This window comes from Ovis aries, chromosome 12, assembly GCF_016772045.2.
Source record: "Ovis aries strain OAR_USU_Benz2616 breed Rambouillet chromosome 12, ARS-UI_Ramb_v3.0, whole genome shotgun sequence".
Taxonomy (NCBI): Eukaryota; Metazoa; Chordata; class Mammalia; order Artiodactyla; family Bovidae; genus Ovis; species Ovis aries.
Window position 1 is genome coordinate 65,502,276 of NC_056065.1, and position 24,794 is coordinate 65,527,069.

Sequence of the window (24,794 nt, forward strand, 5' to 3'; positions counted from 1 at the left end):
GTATCCGCGGGGGTGTGAGAGGAGATGGCGCCGCCGCCCCCGGCCGCTCTCGGGGCGGGGATGGCGGGGGAAGGCGGCTTCTCATTGTTCCCGTTTCTTCGAGGGTCTTGGCGGGGGTGGGAGTCCGACTTGAGGAGGACCCCCCGTGGGCGAAGCTCGGGGATTCCTTCCTTCGTGCGAACCGCCCGCCGCTCGCTCTGCGCGGAGGCCGGGGCTGCGCTGCGGCACCCCGTCGGCTCCCCGGGCCGGGGGCCCCCCAGCCTCTCCGCGGCCCCTCTCCGGAGACGAACCGCGCGGAATGCAGGGTTTTCCCCCCTCGGGCTTCCCCCTCGCGGCCGGGGGTGTGTGTGGTGTGTGTGTCCGCGCAGTGAGGGTGGGGTAGGGGCGCTTTGTGTGCCGAGCCCGCTCTCCCCCCGGGGTGCTAGAGTCGGGGTTGGCGTGTCGAGGCGCTCCTGGGCGTCGGGGTTCCCTGTAGGCGGCGGGGAGACCCCTCCTGGTGAAAACATTCCTGGAGTGCTGCGTGCTGCTCGGGAGTATCTGTTGCTGCGCTCTCAAACCTGCGAGGGTGCCCCGGAGGAGTCGTGGGGGGAGGGGGTGTCTGGGTTTGTTCCTGATGGAAGCTTCGCATTTTGAACCCGGTCGTGCACACCGAGGGCTTTGGCCCCGAGTGTCGCCGGGGAGCCCTCGTCCGGGTTGTCAGGATCGTTTCCCTCCTAGTGAAGCCGTCTCCCTGCGCCCAGAGCTACTGTTAGTAAAAAAATTGAGCTAAAACTTTGAGGTTCATTCCGATTATTTTGGGGGGACCCGAAGACCAGTTACAGGCTTATCTCCTTGAAACCTTTTTTGGGTTTCTACTGCCTGGGTCTCCGAAGTTTTTGAGAATGTGTGCCTTTAACGTGGTTAAATGGTTTGAGAATGTCAGCTTCCTCGGAGGTATGTAAAGATAGGTTTGCTTTGAGCAAGATAGGTTTGCATTCGGCCTTTTCGTAATATGCTTTATTTCTTTTAAAAATTAAAAACACTGAGACATGATTTCAGTGTTTCAGACTGAGAATTATGTTGAAAACTAATTATGTGTGATTTGCATTGCATAATCTACTTTTGGTAGTTCCACGATGATCGGCTAGAATACTTAGTGTAATTGGCAGAGAATCTACTTTCCTCACTTGCAAAAGAGTGTAGTTTTTGAATATTTTAATAACTCAGATTGGTAGTAGAACTTGTGTTTTTAAAGTGGTTATTTCATCCTTTGATTTATCAAGAATTTAAATGGCAGCAATATGACTCTTAGTTATTGGCTTTTCCCCCTAAAATTTCTACTTGTCACAATCAACAGGTATTTTTAAAAAATCGTTTGTACGTTTAACATAATTTTTAATAAAACAGTGGGTATGTAAGACTTCATTTTCCAAGGCTAGTGCAGCAAATATGGCCCCTTACTTTTTCTAAGGATTGGTGATATTTCTTTCAGGTACCTTTGTGGAATACACATTTGAGGTTAATTATAGTAGGTGTGAGAGTGAAATGAAGAATTTATGAAGGACAGCTGCCAGAATAGGCTGGCTAGTGGGCTTGAGTATTAGAAAAATATGCTGATGGTTCTCAAATGTGCTGCATAGAAAAATTTTAAATTAGAACCATTAACATAATGTAGACAATGCAGACATTCAACATACTGAGAATTTTGAGTTTTTCCTCTGCCTGTTGGAACTCTCAGACTGCTAGCTCCCAGGTTTGTGAGGAGAGAAATATGGGGCAGGTCAGCAAACATCTTTGGAATTTCATTTGTCTATCACTGACCTTCAGCATGTGGTGTCAGGTCTATCTCTTTAACTTGATTTATTCGTGGTTTGTGTTTATATTATGCAGTCTTTGGAGTAAAGGTGATATATGTCTAATGAATAATATATAACCAGATGTTTCAGTGACAGTTTCATTTCTATACATTAGCACAGAAGCATAATTCCTTCCAGCGAGAGAAGTGAGCTAACATTAAAAAGCACTTTATTAAAATCATGGCTGTGTTTCTGATATGATTTAAAGCATTCAGAATTTTGTATCCACTTGCTTGTTAAATCTGGGGAAACTAGACAGTGCATCACAGTTTACAGTTTTTAAAAAAGGGAAAACACTATGATTATATAGACTGCCGGTATACAGATCTACATTTGATTTTTAATTGGTGTTATTTGTTAGACATGTTGTGGAAGACATTGTTGTCAGACACTAGTTATTTAATTTTCTAATTTTTTTTTAATCTCTGAAACCTTACATCGGTAAGTTATTATAGTAATGTATTGAATGACTATTTGCCTTGAAATGAGTAGATCCTGATATAATTTGAGTACAGAGGTACAGTAAAATTTACCCTGCTCATTCTCTGTAGGTTGAGATATCCTGTCTGTTCCCCTGTCACATTTTTCATATTTTCTACCAAATGTGTCAAACAGGTCCTCTGGTGTCCCTTGTTAGGCATAGAGCTTGGTTGATTTTACATAGACTGACTGACTGTGGTAACAAAACTTTTGGCAGTTAAGTAGCAACTAGTGTTATTATGTCCATAGGCAGGAGCTAGGTGCTAAGTGAGCAGGTGGCCCACTGTATGCTGTGTGGAGGAATTCCAGTGGAACTTTCAAGTTGAAAATTTTTTTCACTTCTCTGTTGTCTTATGGTTATTAGGCAGCTGAGGTGGACTAATATGTCTGGGCCTAGTGATACTTTTTTTGGATGCTCAGGAGCTATATAAATACATTACTAAGAATTCTGAGAAAGATTCTTATTGCTTGACTTTGCCTTTTTTCTACTATCTGCCATTTTGTCCTAATTTTAAAAATTCGGTTTATTAAGTACAGTAATGAAAAATTATTTTGAAATTAATCTCAGATTAAATTATCTAGTGAGGACATCTTATTAAATTAAGTAACAAACCATATAAAAATATCAAAGCATTTTGGTCATTTGTTTTCAACAGTTGTGTTGATTTGGGGCTCTCCTGCAGGACTGATTTCTTTCTGTGTCTGCTGTAGCATGGAGTTGTATTTTATGAAAAAGTTTGCTTCTAAAGCCAATGTGTAAAATGAAAATCACATATAATAAAAAATTATGCTTGAAATCTCTCAGGATGGGAAGAACATACCAGTAAGTTCAGTTCAGCTTTAGTTTTGGAACAGATTGCTGTTTCTTTTGTTGAACACTAGATGAAGTAGTCAGCTTGAACTATGGGCCATGTTGAATACAGCAAAAAAAAAGAAAATCCTTAAATTTAAGCGTCACATTCAGCATGTCGTCATGCTCATAACTAGGAGAGACTTTTAGGAACTGAGACCACTGAGGAGTCGCAGAGCCGCTGTATTCTCATTTTTTCTAGGATGCCTGTGTTCTACTGAGAGAACGTAGGGGGTGTGCTTGGAATAGCCTGAACTGTTTAAATATTTCTCATTTCCTCTCTCTCTCTTTTTTTGTGTTTCTTTGCATGCTGGATAGTTTAAATTGCAAAAGTTAAGTGATTTGTGTGTTGCAATGTAACAGACACAAATTTAAGGGGGTTGGCATTATTCTTTCTAAACTATATTTTATCTGTAGGAATAATTTCAAAATTCCTTCACTTTCCTCTTTAATAAAGCAGCAAGATATCTCAGAGGAGAGCCGTTAGAACAGGATATTAGTGTCCAATAGGCAAAATAGAAAGTTCAATAGGAGTTTGAACAGAAGGCCTTTAATACAGGGAGATGGTTAGATGAATGTAAGAGCAGAAAGAGAACATCATAGTAATCAGTCAAAGAGCTCGGAAAAGAGGTTCTGTTGGCTTAGTTCTGAACTTCTGAGGTCAGCCTTGTGGAGCTGCTGATTAGGCTAGTTCTGGGGAATACCGAAAGAAGCTGGAGGCTGGAACCAGTTTTTGCTGCCAGTGACTAGAAGGAGGTCCCCTCAGCCCTTTTATTGCTTTCTTACCTCCATTGGCAAAGCCTAACACGGACCTCCCATGGCAGAAGAGTTGGTGAAATACAGTTGCACAGTCTCAGCCCAGCACCACAGAGCAGTCTAGAGTGGTGATTTTGGAGTTGAGAGACAAGGAGTAAATGGCCTGCACAAGTAATAGAGATTAAAACAATTTAGATAGGGAATCCTGTCCTTACCTCGCCTGTTTAAAAAACATTTACTGATTATCTTCTGTGTGCCAGATCCTCTGCTAGGGGTTAGGAATATAAAAGTGAACTGAATAAAGTCTCTGTCCTTGAGGAATTTATAGTCTAAGCGGAGATGACAAACTACTGTACAGAGTGTTAAATGCAGTAATACATAAATGATGTGCTTTGGGAATCCAGAGGACAAGCAGCCTTCTTGCCTCTTCCCCAGCTAAACCTAATGACCACTGTTTTTGTTTGGTGTCTTGATCAAACCCAAGTTCATTCTGTTTGATGTCCTGTGAAAGCCATTTCTCTGAGATGCCTTAATTTTATCATGCAGTTATTGTCTTTAGTTAAGTATTTCTCTTTGCTTTATTTTTTTAGATTATAAAGACCAACATTTTCTCTGCACTTTTAGCCTAGCTTAGTACTTGTGTTTGAGAAATAGTCATTTTTGCAGTGGATAATGGGGATTAAAGTATTGCTCATTACCTTTGTAGACATTGTTTCCTCTTTCCAAGGTCATGAGCAAATAGTTTGGCTAGAGTATTATGATTTTATAGATGTGAGAATTGAAAGCTTAAAATAATTGGTTCATATAAGCTGTATACTACCAGTAACTGAACTAGAAATAGGACTTTGGATTTTGATGTGTTATATTCCAGAGCCAGCCATTTTGGTAGGGATTTCATTTGATGGCTACTAAATAAAATCCTCTACTTCTCTTACTACTTTATAGCCTAATATATGTTCTAAAATTTCCATTATTTTGGGATGGAGGGAGGAAGAAAAGGCAAGCTCCGCATTTTATTTCCTAAAAATAAAAGCATCATGCAGTTTCTTTTTACATTATTCTTTTTAGTTGTCCACTGTTTTTTTTATCTGCTCCCTGTGTTGATTATGCTGCTTCTGTTAGCTGTTGTAAGATGTGCAGATCTGTATACTTCATTTTGACTTGTTTTTAGGAGTATTCTTGTTTCCCCCACCATACACAGACTATGTTGATTTAACTTAAAACCAACTGATTTTTCACTTATAAAAAGATGTATGCCTCTATGCCAGTAATTGCATTAAACCCTCACTATTTATACTATTTACTATATAGAGTTTAATTCAGCCTGGGACGGCTGTCTTGGAAGCCAGCCAAATGTTTTATGGAAGGCTTTCCTGTATTACAGAGGGGTAGTGTTATGCATGGAAGAAGGGGCTTTAGAATTGAAGGCAGGAGACTTGGTTTCTAGGTCTGTTTCCACTACTAGCAAGCTTCTTGGCCTATTTCCTTTTCTATAAAAATAATAAAAAAGTTGCATTCCCATTGAACTTGGAGGTTATTTGTAAAGATATAAGAGGTAATGTAGGTAAAAAGGGGTAAACAGCAAAGAGCATTGTAAATATAAAAGGATGTATGTTAAGAAAGAGACAGGATTGATCTGTGGCATGGATCTTGAAAGAGAGAGAGAGTGATTGATCTGTGACATGGGTCTTGGGAATAGTTGTGTGTCTCCTTTCAAGTTTTTGAGTCTCCATATTTAAAAGAAGGTTGTTAGAGTGAAAATATGGGGTGTAGGAAGAATTGTGGATGTCCTGTAACCCTACTTTCCCCAAGTCTGGTCGATTGTGTAGTATTCTCAATCTCAAGTAACTGTCCGTTAAGGTCAATGTGCTTCATTAATTTCTTTTCAGCAGGACTAAATATCTTATGAGACGATACCCGAAATTTATACACCTAGACCAAAACTACCACTTCACAGATTGTTTAAATGACGGGCCTGAGGGAGTAGAAGAAATAGATGCTATTACTATTTTTACTGGAAACTACCTATTTTTATTTTATTTATGCTGTTTTATAATATCACTTAGAGAAAAATCTGTACTTTAAAAAATACATTTAGCAGGATTAGAAATTATATCTGTTGTTCAGTTTTAATGAACTTACCCTCTTATCCTTGGTCTTAAAAGTTTTAATTGACATATTTGTGAGGAAAACATGCCTTGTTGAATTAGTGGAAAGATTTTTTTTATAGCTTTTAAATTTTTTGTGAGGTGCTGTCCTCTAGGAATATTTCCTCTTCCAAATTGTAAAGTAATGGTGACATGTTGAAGACTCTAGGATATTGATGGTTGAGTATTGTCTAAAATATCAAGACTAAATTTCTCTTTTACTAATGTTGTAATCGATTTCATTTGTCTTTAGAGGTGGGTCTCATTTACTAATTTGAGTTAACTAGTCATAATTTATCATAGTTTAAAAAAAAAGTGAAGTTGCTCAGGCGTGTCCGACTTTTGCGATCCCATGGACTGTAGCCCACGAGGCCCCTCTGTCCATGGAATTGTTCAGGCAAGAGAACTGGAGTGGGTTGCCGTTGCCTTCTCCAGGGGATCTTCCTAACCCGGGGATTGAACCTGGGTCTCCTGCATTGCAAGCAAATGCTTTACCATCTGAGCCACCATGGAACCATAGTTTAGTCTCCTGTAATATTTTTTCCCCAGAAGTCTCTATAACTTTTGAAAAGCTAATGTTACAGTTTTGTAATTTAAGTAACATGATTATTAATGTCAATTAATTTTATTCTGAAACCTTTAAAGTTTCACAGAGTACATAAGCTGTCATTCACTTCTTAAATGGATTGTTTTTAGTTTTAATTCCTATGTGCAATATGTAGCTCCGTCCTTTTGAAAGTAATTAAGAGCTGACAATGGGGAAAAATCGATGTTATTAAGTTGTCTTTTTAACCGATATAGTAATTTTCAGTTGCCAGTTTATTAAAAAAAATTTTTTAATATTGGATAATTTAAGAACTAGAAAAATCATGCTTTCAGTATTCAATTTTAATTGCTGTTAAAATTTGATGTATTTCCCCTTGGAAATAAATTTTAGCTTTGGGCTTTTTCGCTTTTCTTTTTTTCACAGTAAGGCCTCCTCAGACAGCCATTTTGCTTTTTTGGATTTCTTTCCCTTGGGGATGATCTTGATCCCTGTCTCCTGTACAATGTCAGTAACCTCCGTCCGTAGTTCATCAGGCACTCTGTCTATCAGATCTAGTCCCTTAAATCTATTTCTCACTTCCACTGTATAATCTTAAGGGATTTGATTTAGGTCATGCTGGAATGGTATAGTGGTGTTCCCTGCTTTCTTCAGTTTAAGTCTGAATTTGGCAATAAGGTGTTCATGATCTGAGCCACAGTCAGCTCCTGGTCTTGTTTTTGCTAACTGTATAGAGCTTCTCCACCTTTGGCTGCAAAGAATATAATCAATCTGATTTCGGTGTTGAGTATCTGGTGATGCCCATGTGTAGAGTCTTCTCTTGTGTTGTTGGAAGAGGATGTTTGCTGTGACTGGTGCATTCTCTTGGGAAAACTCTATTAGCCTTTGCCCTGCTTCATTCTGCATTCCAAGGCCAAATTTGCCTGTTACTTCCAGGTGTTTCTTGACTTCCTACTTTTGCATTCCAGTCCCCTATAATGAAAAGGACATCTTTTTTGGGTGTTAGTTCTAAAAGGTCTTGTAGGTCTTCATAGAACCATTCAACCTCAGCTTCTTCAGCATTACTGGTTGGGGCATAGGCTTGGATCACTGTGATATTGAATGGTTTGCCTTGGAAACGAACAGAGATCATTCTGTCGTTTTTGAGATTGCATCCAAGTACTGCATTTTGGACTCTTTTGTTGACCATGATGGCTACTCCATTTCTCCTAAGGGATTCCTGCCCGCAGTAGTAGATATAATGGTCATCTGAGTTAAATTCACCCATTCCAGTCCATTTTAGTTCGCTAATTCCTAGAGTGTCGACGTTCACTCTTGCCATCTCCTGTTTGACCACTTCCAATTTGCCTTGATTCATGGACTTAACGTTCTGGGTTCCCATGCAATATTGCTCTTTACAGCATCGGACCTTGCTTTTATCACCAGTCGCGTCCACAGCTGGGTGTTGTTTTTGCTTTGGCTCCATCCCTTCATTCTTTCTGGAGTTCTTTCTCCACTCATCTCCAGTAGCATATTGGGCACCTACTGACCTGGGGAGTTCCTCTTTCAGTATCCTGTCATTTTGCCTTTTCCTACTGTTCATGGGGTTCTCAAGGCAAGAATACTGAAGTGGTTTGCCATTCCCTTCTCCGGTGGACCACATTCTGTCAGACCTCTCCACCATGACCCATCGGTCTTGGGTGGCCCCACATGGCATGGCTTAGTTTCATTGACTTAGACAAGGCTGTGGTCTGTGTGATATTGACTAGTTTTCTGTGATTATAGTTTCAGTGTGTCTGCCCTCTGATGCCCTCTTGCAACACTTACCGTCGTACTTGGGTTTCTATTACCTTGGACGTGGGGTAACTCTTCACGGCTGCTCCAGGAAAGCACAGCGCTGCTCCTTACCTTGGACGAGGTCGCCCCTCCTGACCTTGAATGTGGAGTAGCTCCTCTCAGCCCTCCTGTGCCCACGCAGCCGCTGCTCCTTGGACATGGGGTTGCTCCTCTCGGCCGCCGCCCCTGACCTCGGGCGTGGGGTAGCTCGTCTAGGCCGCTGCCTTTGACCTTGGACATGGGGTAGCTCGTCTTGGCTGCCGCCCCTGACCTCGGACATGGGGTAGCTCATCTCAGCTGCCACCCCTGACCTTGGACGTGGGGTAGCTTCTCTTGGCTGCTGTCCCTGACCTCAGATGTCCTCTTGCCACTCCTGGTCCGTTGCAGCCTGCCGCTCTCAGTTGCCGCCCCTGACCTTGGGCGTGGGGTAGCTCCTCTTGGCTGCCGCGCTTCTGTGCAAAGCAGAGAAGTGAAAAGCAAAGGAGAAGAGGAAAGATATAAGCGTCTGAATGCAGAGTTCCAAAGAATAGCAAGGAGAGATAAGAAAGCCTTCCTCAGCTATCAGTGCAAAGAAATAGAGGAAAACAACAGAATGGAAAAGACTAGAGATCTCTTCAAGAAAAGCAGAGATACCAAGGGAACATTTCATGCAAAGATGGGCTCATAAAAGATAAGAAATGGTATGGACCTAACAGAAGCAGAAGATATTAAAAAGATGTGGCAAGAATACACAGAAGAACTGTACAAAAAAGGTCTTCATGCCCCAGATAATAACGATGGTGTGATCACTCACCTAGAGCCAGACATCCTGGAATTTGAGGTCAAGTGGGCCTTAGGAAGCATCACTACGAACAAAGTTTGTGGAGGTGATGAAATTCTGGTTGAGCTATTTCAAATCCTAAATGATGATGCTGTGAATGTGCTGCACTCAATATGCCAGCAGATTTGGAAAACTCAGCAGTGGCCACAGGACTGGAAAAGGTCAGTTTTCTTCCCAATCCCAAAGAAAGGCAATGCCAAAGAATGCTCAAACTACCGCACAATTGCACTCATCTCACACGCTAGTAAAGTAATGCTCAAAATTCTCCAAGCCAGGCTTCAGCAATACGTGAACCGTGAACTTCCAGGTGTTCAAGCTGGTTTTAGAAAAGGCAGAGGAACCAGAGATCAAATTGCTAACATCTGCTGGATAGCTGAAAAAGCAAGAGAGTTCCAGAAAACCATCTATTTCTGCTTTATTGACTATGCCAAAGCCTTTGACTGTGTGGAGCACAATAAACTGTGGAAATTCTGAAAGAGATGGGAATACCAGACCACCTGACATGCCTCTTGAGAAACCTATATGCAGGTCAGGAAGCAACAGTTAGAACTGGACATGGAACAACAGACTGGTTCCAAATAGGAAAAGGAGTATATCAAGGCTGTATATTGTCACCCTGCTTATTTAACTTCTATGCAGAGTACATCATGAGAAACGCTGGCCTGGAGGAAGCACAAGCTGGAATCAAGATTGCTGGGAGAAATATCAGTAACCTCAGATATGCAGATGACACCACCCTTATGGCAGAAAGTGAAGAGGAACTAAAAATCCTCTTGATGAAAGTGAAGGAGGAGAGTGAAAAAGTTGGCTTAAAGTTCAACATTCAGAAAAGGAAGATCATGGCATCTGGTCCCATCACTTCATGGGAAATAGATGGGGAAACAGTGGAAACAGTGTCAGACTTTATTTTTTTGGGCTCCAGAATCACTGCAGATGGTGATTGCAGCCATGAAATTAAAAGACGCTTACTCCTTAGAAGAAAAGTTATGACCAACCTAGATAGCATATTCGAAAGCAGAGACATAACTTTGCCAACAAGGGTCCATCTAGTCAAGGCTATGGTTTTTCCTGTGGTCATATATAGATGTGAGAGTTGGACTGTGAAGAAAGCTGAGTGCTGAAGAATTGATGCTTTTGAACTGTGGTGTTGGAGAAGACTCTTGAGGGTCTTCTTGGACTGCAAGGAGATCCAGCCAGTCCATCCTAAAGGGATCAGTCCTGGGCGTTCAGTGGAAGGACTGATGTTGAAGCTGAAACGTCAGTACTTTGGCTACCTGATAGGAAGAGTTGACTCATTGGAAAAGACTCTGATGCTGGGAGGGATTGGGGGCAGGAGGAGAAGGGGACGTCAGAGGATGAGATGGCTGGATGGCATCACCGACTTGATGGGCATGAGTTTGGGTGAACTCCGGGAGTTGGTGATGGACAGGGAGGCCTGGCGTGCTATGATTCATGGGGTCGCAAAGAGTCGGACAGGACTGCGCGACTGAACTGACTGACTGACTGATCTGACTGACTTGGGCTTTTTAAAACATAGTTTTAACTTTTTTATATAAGTCTAAATTTATGTGTATTTTAAAATCTAACTTTAGATATGACTAACATTTTCTAATCCACAATCAGCTTCATAACATTTTTGATGATTGTGTGATATTTCAGGTGTATATACCATGGTGTAATTTATTCATTTCCTTGTGGTTGGATTCTAAGATTCCTTTTAGCTTTGTACTGATGTTGATGGTACGGAAGTACAGTGTTCATTGTGGCAGCCAGATGGATGTATTTAACAAGTAGCACCTAGTGTCTCCATAGTTCATCTTTGTAAGAACAAACCTGTCTTTTTTTTTTTTTTTTTTAATTGAAGTATAGTTGATTAAGGGCTTTCCTGGTAGTGCAGTGGTAAAGAATTTGCCTGCCAGTGCAGGAGACCCAGAAGACACAGGTTCGATCCCTGGATCAGGAAGATCCCCTGGGGTAGGAAATGGGAACCCACACCAGCATACTTGCCTGAAAGATTCCATGGACAGAGGAGCCTGGCTGGCTACAGTCCATGGGTTCGCAAAAAATTGGACACGACTGAGCAACTGAGTACAGCACACAGCAACACACAGTTGATTTACAGTGTTGTGTTATTTTCTGCTGTACAGCAAAGTGATTCCGTTAATGTGTGTACATTCCTTACCATATGGTGTATCACAGGATATTGAATATAGTTCCCTGTGCCTTGCAGTAGGACCTTGTTTATCCATGCTATATATACTAGTTTGCATGCGCAAATCCCAAATTCCTAGTCCTTCCCTCCCTTACACCCCTCCCCCTTGGCAACCACAGGTCTCTTTGTCACACCTGTTTCTGTATTACCGATAGGTGCATTTGTGTCATATTGTAGATTACACATATAAGTGATACCGTATGGATCTGTCTTTGTCTTTCTGACTTGCCTTCGTTTAGTACGAGTCTCTAGGTCTATCCGTGTTGCTGCAAATGGCATTATTTAGGTCCTTTTTATGGCTGAGTAGTAGTCAACTGCATATATGCACCGCATCTTCTTTATCCATTCACCTGTTATAGACAGTTTGCTTCCATGTCTTGGCTATTGTAAGCAATGCTGCTGTGAATTTAGGGGTGCATGTGTCATTTCAAATTACAGTTTTGTCTGGATACGTGCCCAGAACAGGGATTGCTGGATCATATGGCAACTCAATTTTAAGTTTTTTGAGGAACCACCATCCCGTTCTCCATGATGGCTGCACCAGCCTGCATTCCTACCAAGAGTGTAGGAAAGTTCCCCTTTCTCTATCTACATCCTCTTCAGCATTTGTTATGAGTTTACTTCGATCATGGCCGTTCTGGCTGGAGTAACACAGTGCCTTACGTAGTTTTGATTTGCGTTTCTCTAATAATATGTGATGTTGAACAGCTTTCTATATGGTTGTTGGCCATCTGTATATCTTCTTTGGAAAAATGTATTTCAGTAATTTTCCTATTTTTCAATTGGGTTGTTTGGTTTTTGTTGTGGTTTAGCTGTATGAGCTATTTGTATGTTTTGGAATGTCATCCCTTGTCAGTCGCATCATTTGGAAATATTTTCTGCCATTCTGTAGATTGTCTTTTCATTTTGTTTATGGTTTCTTTTGCTGTGCAAAAGCTTGTAAGTTTGATTAGGTCCTGTTTGTTTATTTTTGCTTAGAATAAATGCGTCATTGTTGGCAACAGCTTGTTGTGTAGTACAGCTGAAGAAAGCTGAGAGAGACGGTAACCTCTGTTTCCTTGTGTCAGATTTGGAGCTCTTAGACAGTGTGGAGCAAGTGTTTCTGGTCTTCAGTCTAGGTATCTCTTAAGGATCCATGAATACTCTGAAATTTTGTATGTTTTTTTTTTTTTAATCTTTGTCTTCCCTCCCGCAAGATAAGAATTCCTAGCTTTCATCAGATTCTCAAGGGGCATATAGACTTAGGAAAATTAAGCAAGGCCATGAACTTACAGGATTTTGTTTAAAAAGTAGAGGTAGAGGGAAAGCTATTTTTAAAAAGTGCCCTAAAACAGTGTCTGTTATATCAAATTAATGTTAGTTTTCCTTTCCATTTATTGTTTAATATAGGATAAACTTTCCTTAGGAGACAATGAGTTTTGCTGCTTTAGCTACTTAAGTTCTTCTTTTTTATAGTAGTATTATGGTTTTCTCTTCTTAATATTGGTTATTTGAAGAATCCACATAAAGATTTTTGAAGGCTAATTGCTAATAAGTAGCTTTACCCTAGTAGACATATGTGTCTATACATTTTTAATATATACACATTTGAGTATATTTTTTAATTGCAAATAAACTCTGCCCTAATGGACATTGAAAATAAGTATGTATTTCCTAAAACATGCTCATTTTATAGATAAAGAGATTAAAAGCTGTATATTGACTTGTTCAAAGTCATGTTGATTTCTGGTATATTTGAGCTATGCCAAATTTTTGCTGCTTTCATGAATCTAGGGATTATGCTAATCTTTATTAGAGCTGTAACACAGCTTTCTATCCTTAAAATTTCTGGTTTCTTTTTTCTTCTAAGACTCCAGCCTTTGAAACTGCAGGCTCTGCTTTTTGCCAGTTTTAAACTTTTTTTTTTTTTTTTATGCAAGTTGCAGAAACCAGGAGATAAGGGCAGAAGAGAGATCAGTTTACATTTTGAAGTTGTATCAAGAACCCACAATGAGAATTGAGGTCTCCTAAATCCCAGTCTGCCTGCCGCTGTTTTCCATAATAGTTGCTTTTCTGCAAGAGAAAGTCTACCCTGTGTGCCAAAGCGACACCAGAAATGCATTCTTTACTCCTCTAATCTATTGTTTTAAAACTGTTCAAACCTATGCCTGTTGTATTTTGGTCATAATAGTAGTAGGAGTTGGAAAATGGAGGGAAACCCTCTCCACAGACTCCTGACAACTCCATGCTGCCTTCTAAAAGGTTAACTTTTACATAGCTGTAATTGGAGCACAGGGCTTCCCTGATGGCGCAGTAGTAAAGAATCCACCTGCCAATACAGGAGATGCAGGAGACCCAGGTTCCATCCCTGGGTTGGGAAGGTCCCCTGGAGAAGGAAATGGCCACCCACTCCAGTATTCTTGCCTGGAAAATCCCATGGACAGAGAAGCCTGGCGGACTAGTCTGTGGGGTTGCAAAAAAGTCAGACACGACTAATCAACTCAACAACGAATTGTAGCACAGCTACCAGTTATTTGTCTCTTTCATCTCTTTGCCTTATAAGTATTACTGATCATTTCATAGAGTAGGACTAATTGTTATTTTTAATGATCGAAAAAATTTCCCATTGTTGATGATGCAGCATGTGTCTGTGCTGACGGCGTTTTTACTGTTGCAGTAGGAATAATAATTGGTGTGGTAGTTAAGGGCATGGCCTTCTTAGTCAGGCAAACCTGAATTTTGAGTGTTTACTCTGACACTGCAGACTTTAAGCTAGGTGCTTGCTTGTTTATTTAATTGTTTATATTTCGGCTTGATTTATTAAATGAAGGAATTAATAGTACATGTTTCATAGGGTTGTTAGGATGAAGAAAGATTTCATATAGGGTGATAAATATAAATGTTATCTGTTATTATTAATAGTGTTATTTTCTCCGACTAGGATTACTGGGTGAAAGATTATGAATGTTTTGTATCTCTGGAAATGAATTGCCTAGCTGTTTTCTGAAAGGGTTATTCCAGTTGCTGTTGGGAGAATGTGGAGGCATCAGCCTTCGGCTTTCTCTCTTCTCTTTCTCAATGTGATTTTTAAGTTTCTGTGTCAGTCCCTTTCTGCAGCTTAATTTTTCAACAAAGTATGCCCTTGTGAGAAATGTAGACCCTGTTGGTCTATTTCCTGTGACGTAGGGAATGTTGCTGTTACCTCGTGTGTTGTCACTTGCTGAAGTGTGTTCAGCAGCATCTCTGCTCCTTCCGGCAGGAATCTGCACTTGATGGGCAATTCTCCCAAGAAAAGGAGGTATACCACTTTTCAAAAGTTGTTAAACATCTATTCTGGCACGTGGGGTTTTGGACTAAAAGGCATTAGTTTTTAGAAGTCTCTTTTTAGCTTTGCCATTATTGATAAGCATCTATAAATCTTCAAGCTTTGCTTTATGCTTTCCTTGTGTTTCACATCTTCCTCTCAGAGATAGAAATACTGATCTGTTTCTGCCATTAAACCTGCAGGCTTTTATTGAGAGCCAGTCATGTATGCTGACGGCATAGAGCATAGTCCACAGTCAGTAGTGAGCTGTTCACACACGTCAATATGTTGCTCGTTTACAGTTTCTTGTAATCTGGGTGGGGATGTGAAATGAAGTTGGCAGCTCCTCTTGCTCAACTTAAGAACTCAGAATTTTTCTGCTCTGCTCAGGAAATTAACAGTGTACGGTGTGTCTCTTGATCTTGAAGCATGGGGAGAATGAAAATTAATCCTTCTCTATGAATGTGGTCAGTTTGTGGTAGAGTTGGTGCATGTTCGGGGCTGAGAACCTAGATTGTGTCTGAGTTTGAGAGCTAAGTAAACAGTAGTTTGCCAGTAGTTCACTAGATTCAATAATTGGATGAAGCAGCTGACTGGGAACCCCTTAGGCAAGCAGAGGTTGATACAATTTTGGAAAGGTTACAAAATCTAGATGGGCAGATGAGAACCAGGAGCTGAAGTGCAAGTGCAGGGAATGTCTTGTCAGAGGGCAGACAACTAAGAATTCAGGAAATAACAAAATGGAAGGTTTTGACCAAATGGAGCAAAGAAGAAAAGAAATAATATGAGGGAAAAAGCAAAGAAACCCCTCCAGATGTACAACTTCTAGCACAGATACCAGTTCAGAGGAAAATCTATAGCTAGCTCATTGTTTGAAATACGTGTGCAAGCATGCCAGATGGATGTGGAGAAGCATATAGGAGGAAGTGCAGAAAGCCTTGCATGTGATCTGGAATGTTAGATGTGTGAACTTTAATACACAACACACCTCTTTTTGTCAGCTTTGAAAACAAAGATTGGAGGAAATGACTGGTTTTGGTTGGTGACATTTTCAAGTTGAAAGAAGTTGCTGGAAGTAGAATACCTTCTTAGCCCAAGAGGACATACTTAGTTGCTCAGTTGAGTCTGACTCTTCACGACCCTCTGGACTGTAGCCCTCCAGGCTTCTCTGTCCATGGGATTTCGTAGGCAAGAATACTGGATGGGTTGCCATTTCCTCCTCCAGGGGATCTTCCCGACTCGGGGATCAAACCTGCATCTCCTGTGTCTCCTGCATAGGCAGGCAGATTCTTTACTGCTGAGCCATTGGGGAAAGGACATTTAGGAAAGCCTTTGATCTATAAAATATTAGGGCTAAGGGGGCTCTTGGTATTACTTAATATAAATTTTTAAATTTACAAATAGGGAAACTGGATCCTCAGTTAAAATGACTAGTTTTAGTTTACCCAAAAATTGAAAGCTGACCTTCTTTACTATTTGTGTATATTTGTAGAAAATTTATGGCTACTCTGGTTTCAGTAGCCAATCTTCCTATTATAAAATTGTCTCCACCTAGTGGCAACAAGTATTTTGCAAGAATGAGGACAACCACAGGAAAGAACCGCTGGGGGCCTTTATTCCTCAAGGCTTGTGAGGAAGTCAGCTGGGTGACAGTTGTGTTGCTTTGGAGAGGGGAAAGGAATCGACACTGTGCCCAATGCTTGCTTTCATTTTCCGTAACCTCACGGGAGTTTGTAAACTCTCTGTACCTGAATTAGGCGTTATATTTATTGTTGACTATGTAAAAAGTGTGTTAAGCTTTTACGTCAGTTTTTCATGTACACACACATACATATTACATATTACATTATATATTACATTACATTCCCCCCCCTCCCTTTTCCATCTTTAAGTTAAAAGCATGATAACTTCCATCAATGGAAGTTATGGAGAAGAGATGAACTAAACTGTAAATGATACCTGGACAGTGAGGGGCGAGTGGAGGGGAAAAGGTCCCAACCTTTGTAAAATATGAAATTCTGGAAGTATTAGAATAAAGTATGGGTGTATGGTTGATGTTGTTTATAATCTTAGAGGATGGATTAGCTTTCCAAAGAAGCCATAGAGGGAAAGAGAAATACATTAAAGATATAAAAAATAAAATCTGTGGCTTAAAGAAGCCGAAGGCAAAAGACAACAAACTGGGGGGAAATATTTAACAGTCGTGACAGGCAAAAGGTCGATTTCCTTAGCAGAAAAGGTTCTTACAAATTACCTTTTAAAAAAACTGATAGAAATGAATATGAATAAATAATTGACAGAGCCCCCAAAATGGCCAGTAAAGCTATGAAAATGTACTCAGTTTCACTCATGGTTGAAGCTTGCAAATGAAAACAACAATGAAATATTATTTTCCATCTATCAAATTGGGCAGGCTTTTAAACAAAGTGTTGCTGATTCTTAATTGGTAGAAGGGTACGGTGGTCGAGCAATTTAGCAGTATTTGTCCGAATAAAAAAAAATTACCTGCCATTTGAGCAAGTAATTTTGCCTTTAGGAATTTGCCTAGGCAACTTCTTACTGTCAGATATAAAGTCAACAGAACATATATTTAATGAATGGTGAGCCACATCTTTATGGGGGACAATTTCAGGAACTTGTACCGTTTGGAAACCTCAGAAGTTTCCTTGGATCACTAAAAACTAATCTTTAGCTAGAACAGTGGGTTCTCCACCCTGGCTATTCATAAAAACCTTGTGGCTGTCTTTCTAACTACACCAAGAGCCCCAGAGGTGATAATTCAGGTCATCTGAAATGGAACCTTGGTATCAGAATTGTGTTAAAGCTCTCCAGGTGGTTCCTGTATGGAGCCAGATTTGAGAACTGCATCTCTAGATTATTTTTAGAGATAAAAATAAAAGATTATTTTTCCTGTGAGTGCATTAATTTTCTTCTGGCAGAAGATAAGACTGTTGGACAAGTTAACTAAAATTCATATTTTTTTTCACTTTATCCCACTCTCCCTTTGGCTTTCTCTTGATAATTTGGGTTCAGGTGGTATATTACTTCCCTACTGCTGTGATGATAAATTACCACAATATGGTGGCTTAAAAAATAACACAAGTTTGTTAGCTTACAGTTCTGACAGCCAGAAGTTCACAGTGGGTCTTGTGGAATCAAGGTGTTGACAGGGCTGTGTTCCTTCTGGAGGCTTTAGGGGAGAATTCATGTTCCTTTTCTTCTTTAGCTTCTGCTGCTGCTGCTAAGTCGCTTCAGTCGTGTCCGACTCTGTGCGACCCTATAGACAGCAGCCCACCAGGCTCCGCCATCCCTGGGATTCTCCAGGCAAGAACACTGGAGTGGGTTGCCATTTCCTTCTCCAATGCATGAAAGTGGAAAGTGAAGTCACTGAGTCGTGTCCAACTCTCAGCGACCCCACGGACTGCAGCCTACCAGAGGCTACTGTACCTACAGCCCTTGGGCTCACAAATTCTTCCTCCATTGTCAAGCCAGCAGTATAGCATCTTCAGACTTCTTTCTTTGATTTATATCTCTGCTTCCATCACATTGCCTTCTCTTTTTTTAAGGATGCTTCTGATTCTTGTTTAGTTGCTCAGTCGTATCTCACTCTTTTATGACCCTATGGACTGTAGCCCACCAGGCTCTTCTGTCCATGGGATTTCCCATGCAAGGATACTGTAGTGGGTTGCCGTTTCCTTCTCCAGGGGGTCTTCCTGACTTAGGGATCGAATCTGTGTCTCTTACATTGGCATGTGGACTCTTTACTGCTGAGTCACCTGGGAAGCCCACCCCTGTGATTAGTTAAGTTCAGTTGCTGAGTTGTGTCCGACTCTTTGTGACCCCATGGACTGCAGCATGCCAGGCTTCCCTGTCCATCACAAACTCCTGGAGCTTACTTATACTCATGTCCATTGAGTTGGTGATGCCATCCAACCATCTCATCTGTTGTCCCCTTCGACTGCCTTCAATCTTTCCTAGCATCAGCGTCTCTTCTAACGAATTGGCTCTTTGCATCAGGTGGCCAACGTATTGGAGCTTCAGCATCAGTCCTTCCAATGAATATTCAGGGTTGATTTCCTTTAGAATTGACAGGTTTGATCTCCTTGCTGTTGATGGGACTCCCAGGTGTCTTCTCTAATATCACAGCTCAAAATGTCTCAGATGGATACACAAAGGGACAGAATGAAAACAAGGCTGCTGCTCATATAACTGGTGTTGGCTGATAATAACCCTTGATGCATTCTGAAGTCTTGGGGAAAGACTGACTTGGGCAAAGACTGACTTGGGCTATTAAGAAAGTATCTGTAGGGGCGCAGAAACTAAAGGAGTAATGTTAGAGGAGGTGAGATAGTAATGAGAAGTATCATAGGAGGGCACAGATTACACTAAATTATCTAGATCTGCATTTTAAATGCTTTAAAAATATCTTAAAGCATTTATTTTTCCTGTGACAATAAGTTAGTTTTACATAGAGACCAAAAAATGTTAAGTCTGTTATCAACAGTACTCAGAAACTTAAATTAAGACTGGATAATGAAGATTTGGTAAATCACCTTTGAAAGGTTCCTGCTCTATGTTCCATAGTGTGAGAAGATATAATCCAAATAGGAATTGATTATTTTTTCTTTTTAAATATAGCTGTTGGGTTACTGAAAGTAATTTAGCTTTTTATTCCAGATGTTGAATCCAAAAACAACTTTTCCAATAAAGAACACTTTCTTTGCATTTTTAGAAGCTTACAGAAATCAGTATCTGTCTTACAGCTGTAGCTTTAGATTAAAATGCTGTGAGTGGTTTTTATGAGGTGATGGCTTACTGCAGGCAGTGTTATGATGGCAGTTGGATTGCTTACTCAGAATTTATTATTGCTCCATGGTTTGCCTAGTCTTGAATAAATTTCTAAATTCTTTTAACACCTGTATCCTTTGAGCAAGCAGTGTTTTAATTAAGAAACAAATTGTTTGTTCATTCCCATGTTGTATAATGAAATGCAAGAGGAAGAGAAAAATGCTAAAGATTGGGAGAGTTAATTTTGATGTGACCTTTATTTACTTTATGTTCAAAGATGGCAATAACCATGGAAGAAAAAGATAAGTTTCTTAATATAGGGGGAAAAAGAGTTTCATAGTTTTGTTTCATACTGGTAGGGATCTCAAGCAAATGAAGAAAGAAAGATGCTTTCTAGGAACATGGGATAATCTAAGTGAGAGTTGGACTGTGAAGAAGGCTGAGCGCCGAAGAATTGATGCTTTTGAACTGTGGTGTTGGAGAAGACTCTTGAGAGTCCCTTGGACTGCAAGGAGATCCAACCAGCCCATTCTGAAGGAGATCAACCCTGGGATTTCTTTGGAAGGAATGATGCTAAAGCTGAAGCTCCAGTACTTTGGCCACCTCATGCGAAGAGTTGACTTGTTGGAAAAGACTTTGATGCTGGGAGGGACTGGGGGCAGGAGGAGAAGGGGACGACAGAGGATGAGATGGCTGGATGGCATCACGTACTCGATGGATGTGAGTCTGAGTGAACTCTGGGAGTTGGGGATTTGGTGATGGACAGGGAGGCCTGGCGTGCTATGATTCATGAGGTTGCAAAGAGTCGGACAGGACTGAGCGACTGAACTGAACTGAACTGAAGTACTTTAAAAGTGATTGTGTTTACTGATATATGGTTCACCGTTTTTTTTTTTTTTAAAAAAAACCTTAAATCACATACAGAATAAAGATATAAGTGTTGTCTGTGAGGGGTTGATTATATAGTAACTTTTACCTTTGGCAGTCCTGGTAGGCTAAAAAATGGACCCCTCCCCCCCCCCCAAAAAAAAAAGATATCTACATCCAAACCCCTGAAATCTGTGATGTTACTTTTTTAGAGGGGAGGAGTCTTTGTAGATGTCATTAAGTTAAAGATTTTGATACAAGGAGATTACCCTGGGTTGTCTGAGTGGGTTCTAAATGTTAATTACATGTGTCTTTATAAGAGAGCAACAGAGAGTTTACATTTAGAAGAGGAGGCGGTATGACCACAGAGGCAAAGATTGGAATGATGTGGCCACAGGTTAAGAAACACCAGCAGTTACTCCAAGCTGGAAGAGGCAAGGAGCAGAATCTTTCATAAAATCTCTGGAAGAAGCACAGCCTGCCAACACCTTGATTTTGGCCCTGTGATACCGGTTTAGGATTTGTGGCCTCCAGGACAGAGAGAGAAATTTCTGTTGTTTTAAACCACCAAACGTGATAATTTGTTACAGCAGTCACAGGAAACTAATACATCAACCATTCTTCAGATTATAAATGGATTCCCTATATATATACATATAAAGTATATGGAGTATAAATAACTCCATATACTTTAACTCTTCATCCTTTTGGGGGGGTATACTTACAGCTCAAACTCCTTAGACTAGTTCTATTTCAGATACTCTGAAAAGACCAGGCAATTTTTATGATTAAAGCAACTGGTAAGCATTTTTAGGCACAAAACTCTGAGGTTTAGCTCAAAATATGTTATATTTGAAGCTCCTTTTGGGGAGAAGAGTTTTTATTCATTCTGGAATCTCCCTGGTGGCTATTCTATAGCTCCACTTTGGTAAGAGTACACTTTAGACTCCTAAAATTTTGACATAATGTCAGCCCTTTTGCCTGTGCATCTGCTATTTAATAAGAATTCTTTCACCCATGCTACAGAAAATGTGCACTTGAGACTCTTATTGAGAATGGAGTTAGGAGTTTTTATGACCCAGCTGTGCTAGGGAGTCTTCGAGACTTGAGACTGGTTTACTGGGAGTCTGCCCAAGCATGAAGATTGTATCGGTTCTCTGCACTTTAGCCCTATATCATTAATGATCAGACACCAGTATACCTGGCCTATAGTATCTTCACCTTCTCAAAGATTATATATGTGTTTGGGGAAAGAAGGATAATTCAGGAAACATGCATTTGAATGTCTATATGTTATTCAAAGCTGCGGTTTAAGATGCTCTTTTTTTATGCCATCTAGTGCCCCCCTTCTATAAAAAAATCCACAAGTTTCTAGTGGGATTTGAGCCAGAAATGTTTCTAATAACTTCTTTTTTTCCGTTAAGCTTCCAGAAACTACTCTTAGTATTCATCTACATACAGGTTACTAGCAATAGACAACGACACATCTGCCCTTTTTGGTAACTTCTGTTTGTTATAGAAAAGGCCTTAAATTCTTGAGAGCAAATAAGCCTGTCAGTTGATTAAAAAATTTTTTTAATCACACAAGGCACATGTTGAAGCATTGTTACATTCCTTTGTTGTTGTTCAGTTGCTAAGTTGGTCCGACTCTTTGTGACCCCATGGACTGCAGAACGCCAGGCTCCCCTGTCCTTCACTGTCTTCCAGAGTTTGCTCAAAATTCATGTCCATTGAATCAGTGATGCTATCTAATCATCTTATCCTCTGCCGCCCCCTTTCTCCGTGCCTTCTAGCTTTCCCAGCATCCAGGTCTTTTCCAACAAGTTAGCTGTTTGCATCAGGTGGCCAAAGTATTGGCGCTTCAGCATCAGTCCTTCCAATGAATATTCAAGGTTGATTGATTTCCTTTAGGATTGACTGGTTTGATCTCCTTGCAGTCCGAAGGGACTCTCGGTAGTCTTCTCCAGCAAAAGCATCAGTTCTTTGGTGCTCAGCCTTTTTTATGGTCCAACTCGAATATTTGTACATGACTACCGGAAAAACCATAGCTTTGACTCAGTGGACCTTTGTCAACAAAGTGACATCTCTGCTTCTTAATACACTGTGTAGGTTAGTCATAGCTTTCCTTCCAAGGAGTGTCTTTTTAATTTTGTGGCTGCAGTCACCATCCACAGTGATTTTTGAGCCCAAGAAAATAAAATCTATCACTGCTTCCACTTTTTCTATTTGCCATGAAGTGATGGGAATGAGAACCCCATGAAATGTCTTTTCAAAAATAATGATTATTTTTAAAGGGGGCTATGTAAAATTTTTGGTTTTTAATGTTAGCATCTAAATCATTTTTTCCCCTTGTACTTCACCTATTGGGAGCCTAAGAAATAATATTTATTTATTAAAACAAAATTATCTCTTTTCAGTTTTATGACATCATTTATAAAATGCCACACATTTTATTATGACCATCTCATTCAGCTTTACCAATGACCCTGAAAAGATCTGTCACTTTGCAGATTAAAAGATAAAGCCTTGAGTGTTTGCCCATGGGTCCATAGCCAGTAACTGCTAGCATTAGGATGGAAACTCAAGCTGATCCAGTTCCAAAGAACACTGTGCTTTCTAGGTGTCTCATTTATTTTACTATAACAAGGATATCCCTAAAATATGAAGTTCGCTGCCTTTATGCTTGAGGAATTTTTGGTTTAGTGGATTTGTTTTTCCTTCTAGGGGAGCCAGAGAATGATCTTAGGAGCAAATATGTAGCCTAGTCAAGGAATTTAAGGGTTTTGGAAGTCTCAAAGAATTGAATGGAACCTGTATTAGTATTGTCCTCTGTTTTTTTTCATATGAAACCTTCTCTTTGCCACATTTAATGTCTATAGGGGCTTCCCAGGTGGCTCAGTGGTAAAGAATCCACCTGCACTGTGGGAGATGCAGGGAATGTGGGTACAGTCCCTGGGTCAGGAAGATCCTCTGAAGGAGAAAAATGGCAACCCACTCCAGTATTTCTTGCCTAGGAAATCCCATGGACAGAGAACCTGGCAGGCTATAGTTCATGGACCGTAAAAGAGTCGGAAATGACTCAGCGACTAAACGATAACAATGTCTATATATTTTTTTTTATATGGTTTTTTAATACTCCCCTCAACCAGTTTGAGGGTTACAGATGGGGTGGAATAAAAAGACACTTTGGAGAGCCTTTACATTACTTTGTTTGCCAGGTACTACTAAGTGAATATGTGCAGCCTTGTTAACACACATGTTATACACACGTGTGTGTTCGTGTGTATTTAGTTGCTCAAGTCGTGTCTGACTCTTTGCGACCCCGTGGACTGTAGCCTGCCAGGCTCCTCTGTCCATGGGATTTCCCAGGCAAGAATATTGGAGTGGCTTGCTGTTTCCTTCTCCAGGGGATCTTCCTGACCCAGGGATTGAACTCGCATTCCTGCGTTGCAGGTGGATTCTTTACCACTGAGCTACCAGGGAAACTCAACGATGTTATGATTAGTGTCTGAAGTCCCTAGATGAGTCTCCGAAAGACACATCCATAATGTAATTGAATTAGTACACAAGTACACATTTTCCAGTAATATAGACACATAACTTAAGTATAATATATTTTTAATGGAAAAAACTTTAAGTAGTAATTTTTAATTTCTAAGTTGGGGATTAATATACTTTTGTCCTGAAAACTAATTTTTGTATTCATTAAAAAAAAATTTGTCACTTTTCCTAAAGCCTGAATTGCAAGACATGTTTTAGCAACCAAATTCTTTGTGTCAGAATGATAAAAATTTAATAGCCAGATTATTCTGTCCCCAGAACCATGCCACTGTACACTTCCAGTGATTTGAGAACTCCTGTTTCTGCACACCTTTTCTAACGGTATTATCAATCATCTTAATTTTTGTCAGCATCACAGCCAAAAAATAGAGCATATATAGATAACATTGTCTTGATTTGCAGTTTAATGATTTGTAGTGAAGTTAAGCATGATTTAATTTTGTTGGCCACTCGTAATCCCGTTAATTACCCATTCATCATTTTGCCTATATTGAGTTGTCTTTTAAATTGACTTAGGGCAGGATCTGTTATATATTATGGATTTTGACCTTTGTTTGTTATGTATGTTGCAAATATTTTCTTTGTTGGCTTATCTTTTAAATTTTCTTATGTCTTTTTTTTTTCTGGTCTGATAATTCCAGTATCCTTGCCATGTCTGGTTCTGATGCTTTGTTTCTCAGATTATGTTTTTGTCATTTGGTATGCCTTGTAATTTTTTCTATTGCCAGCATGCTTAAATGTTGTACTGGGTAAAAGCAGCTGTTGGAAAAAGGCCTTTAGAAGTGTGCTGATGAGGTGTTGGGGGAAAGTGATGGTTCTGTACTCTTATAATTGGT

At 40.2% G+C, this 24,794-nt stretch overlaps 1 protein-coding gene across 2 annotated transcripts in view; it reads left to right on the plus strand.

The window, feature by feature from the left end:
- Positions 1-24,794, plus strand: part of RNF2 (ring finger protein 2) — a 41,651-nt gene that overhangs the window by 221 nt on the left and 16,636 nt on the right. The window contains exon 1 of one of the 2 annotated variants that reach the window (XM_060396702.1): positions 1-24,794. This exon is cut by the window's right edge and continues 6,634 nt beyond it. The exons of the other annotated variant lie outside the window; for it this stretch is intronic. The gene's annotated coding sequence lies outside the window, so the exon portion shown is untranslated. 2 annotated transcript variants of the gene reach the window in all.